The sequence below is a fragment of the Myotis lucifugus genome, unplaced genomic scaffold, assembly GCF_000147115.1.
Source record: "Myotis lucifugus unplaced genomic scaffold, Myoluc2.0 scaffold_87, whole genome shotgun sequence".
NCBI classification, from domain to species: domain Eukaryota; kingdom Metazoa; phylum Chordata; class Mammalia; order Chiroptera; family Vespertilionidae; genus Myotis; species Myotis lucifugus.
Window position 1 is genome coordinate 3,915,772 of NW_005871135.1, and position 3,645 is coordinate 3,919,416.

A 3,645-nucleotide genomic window follows, 5' to 3' on the forward strand; every position below is an offset into this window, starting at 1 on the left:
TTAGTGAGTTTGACTGTGGATAGCCTTGAGAAAAGTTAGGATAGAAAAAGTACCATTACGCTGTAGAATTTATCATCGTTAAAGTTTGTTGTCTCCTCTTCTCGATCGGAGTGTGTACCTGTTTTTTGCTTTCAGTCTATTTTGCATGTATACTTCCCCTTTCCCCTCACCACTCACAAGCGGGAGGGGGAGGGGGGGATGTATACACACAAAAACTCTTTTTGTTGTGCCCCCCATCTCCCCCCCTATCTTTGTTTGTCTGTGTGTGTTTTTTAGTGGTTGTTTCCCACTGATCGAGTCAGCTTTTTTACAAAAGAGGTGTGTGTACAGGTGGAGGGAGAGGGCGGGAGCGGGCAAGAACACGAACCCCCCACATACCGCTGGCGGGCTCGGTTGTGCTCTCTCTCTCTCTCACCCCTCTCTCTGTGTCTGTCAGTCTGAGAGAGAGAATAAAGAGAAGCGTGCGTGGGGGGGGGGGGGGCGGGGAGCCAGGCAGAGCAAGGAAGCAGGGAGGGAGGGAGGGAGGGAGGGAGAGAGAGAGAGAGAGAGAGAGAGAGAGAGAGGTATCGATATGAGAAATACATCAATTGGTTGCTTTCTGCAGGTGTCCAACCGGGGCTGGGGATGGAGCCTGCAACCCAGGTACATGCCCTTGACTGATTGATAACCGAGAATCAAACCCAAGAACCTTCAGAGTGAATGTCGGTGTTCTGACCACTGACCCACACCAGCCAGGGCTGGAACTGATTTTTTTTATGGGTGGCATGAGGTAGGGATTTCATCTCATTTCCCCCCCAATATGGACAACCAATTGTTTCATAAAAGTACCTTTCATAGATGTTTCTATCTCCCCCCTCTGCAGCACCACCTCTGCATCAGGTTTCCATACATGTGTGGGTCTATTTCTGCAGCCTCTATCATTGGCCTTATCCATCTCTCCTTGTGCTCATATCAGATGGTCTCCGTGTACCTTTTCAGTCCCCGAGAACCTCCTCCCTTGGATTAGCAGGGCTAGTGGCTTCCGGAGAGCACATACATGTCTTATTCATCTTTGCATCCCTCTCAGCACCATGACATAACATTCACCTCATGCTTTTGTTTGCAAAGTCCCCTCACAATCTGTCTCCTGGGCTCCTAAGACTCCCTTATGCAGAAGAGGAAATTAAGGCACAGAGGTGAGATGACTTGCCAGGGTCACACAGCAGGAAAGTGTTGGATTCAGGGTTCTGTGGGATCTTAAAGCCGCCCTATACACTCACCCCATATGCCCAGGCTCTACTTGACCCTCCCAGATGTTCACTCCTTCCTCCCTTCTTTCAACAAGTAGCTCCTGAGTGATGTATGTGTGCCAGCTTCTGTCGGTGCTGGGACTCAAACCCTGTGTGTGTGTGTGTGTGTGTGTGTGTGTGTGTGTGTGTGTGTGTGGAGGGGGAGGCGGGGGTGGAGGGGAGGGGCTCTCTCCATTGCTGGAGACCAGTACGGAGCGTGGGAAGTCGTCTGAGGCCTGGGGTCAGCAGGAGGAAGTCCGGCAGAGGTTCAGAGTCCATAGAAAGAGCTCCATCCTGGGTGTGCACTTGGGGCCCAGGCGCTGCCTTCGGAGAGGACGCTGGCTTCCCCCAGGAATTAGGCGTCCTCCCGCCCTCCCGCCTCGAGAGGCAGGAATGCGAAGGATCAGCTTTCAGCGGAGCTGCGGCTGCCGTTCGGGGAGCTCCAGGTGCAGGCCCTTCCCCAGCGGCCGAATTAACTGGTTCTGTCTGTCCAACTGGGAGAGCAGCTCTCGCTAAAAATAGTGCCCTGCCCAGCGCGCCTTGTGCCCGCCGGGAGCTGGGGCAGCGCTCTGGGGAGTCCGAGCCGCCGACGGTCCGCGGTGCCCGGGGAGCCCCGCACGCCCCCACTCCGGGCCTGGCCCAGGTCCGGTCCCTGAAGCCGAGTCCGCGGGCACAGCGCTTCCCCCACCGGTGCCGCGCAGGGTGGAAGGTCCGCGGGCCCAGGCGCGGCCGGGCCGGTCCGGGATGGGAGCCGGCGGCACGGCCTCCCGCGCGCTCGCCTGGGCCTCCCTGCCCCTGCTGGGGCCTCCCGCCGGCGCGCTCTGCGAGGACACGCTCTGCTGCCGAGGTAAGGCCGGGCCGGCGCGGGCGTGCCCCTTGCTCTTCCCAGGCACTTGCTGGGGCCTTTTTCTCCTTCCTCACGCCAGGTCCGCAGCAGGGGGGGTGTGGGTGGGGGGACAGGTCGGAGCGGTGGGTGGGGGGGGCAGCCATCCGCAGAGGGCTGGAGAGAAGAGCCTAGCGCTCTCTGCAAACTCGCCTTTTGTTTGAAAAAGTTGCGGTGTTGCCACCAGCGTCTGAGAAGTGTTTACCTCCCTTGGCCTCAGCCTTCCTATCTGGAAAATGGGACAATGAAATCATCAAACTTTAATATTTGTTGTGACCCCCCCCAAAAAAAAAGTTGGGGTCCCCGCTGAAACGGACCGCAAGCATTCTGGACAAGTTTGCCTGAACCAGATGGGGTCCTCGAAAGAGTAGGAGGGTTAGAATTGCCTTTTTGGTGACCCCCCTCCCCTCCCCTCCCCCACCCCCCACTCCCACGCCGCCCATTCCCTCCCAAAGCTCTGGACTTGGCATCAGATCTTGGCCCCTGTGGTCGGTCGAAGATCAAGGCAGGGCGCACAGCAAAGTTTCAGAGTTTCAGGGGTCAGCTGACACGCGAAGATCCTTGGGGTGTGTGTGGGGGAGGTGTAGAGTGGTAGAGGGGTGAGCAAAGCAGAGTCCTACTCCTCAGTCGCGTACCCCAGTAGGCCCACAGCCTAAGCCGGGGTTTTATCTCTGAAATCCTGGGGTCCGCACGGAGGGCCTTGGTGGACCCCGCGGGCCCGGGTGCGGAGGGCAGTATGGCCTGGCCTCGATGGGGGTGGGAGGGAGGGGGCGTGTGGCCCGGCCCAGACCCTGAGCCAAAGCGGGGACAGGGGGCGTGAGCCAGGAATGAGGGGTCCGCCCTGCCTAGTCCGGCCTGGCGGGTGGCAGTGGGGGGGTCGATTGGTCTAACAGGTGCGCCCCCGCCCCTCCCCTCCCGGCCTCCGCTCGGTGCCGGTCTGGCGGGAGGAGCTGCGGTGGCTGGGCCCGCGATTGGCCGGGCTGGGCGGGCCGGTGGCCGGGGGAGCCGGCGAGCCGGGGGAGCCCGGGAGCCGAAGCACCGCGGCGCAGGCGGAGGCGCGGAGCCGGCTGGGGCGCGCTCCTGCGGGCCGCCGCCTGCCTGGTCAGCTCGCAGCGCTCGGCCTGGCTGGCGCTCCGGAAACTTTCCTGCTGCCTGGCGATCCCGCGACCCCGCCACCTCGTGACCCTGACCCGGGGTGGCTCTGGCGCCTTTGGGATGTCAGCGCCTAGCGCTCCCACAGGCGTCTAGAGGTAAGAGCTAGAGTCTCTGAATCAAGATGAGGGGGTCCCGAGGCCTTGCAGGAGTACCCCAAGGGATCTGGGGCTCGAGAGGGTCTGGAGGCCCTGATAGGAGATATGTAGATGTCGGACAGAGGAGTGAGCTGAGACTTGGCTTTACTCACCCCTCTTCCTACCTTAAGCCCACTGTGCTGTAAGATCTCTAGCCAGTGGATTGACTCTAACTTTCCATGTACGACCTTGCTATTATCTCTGA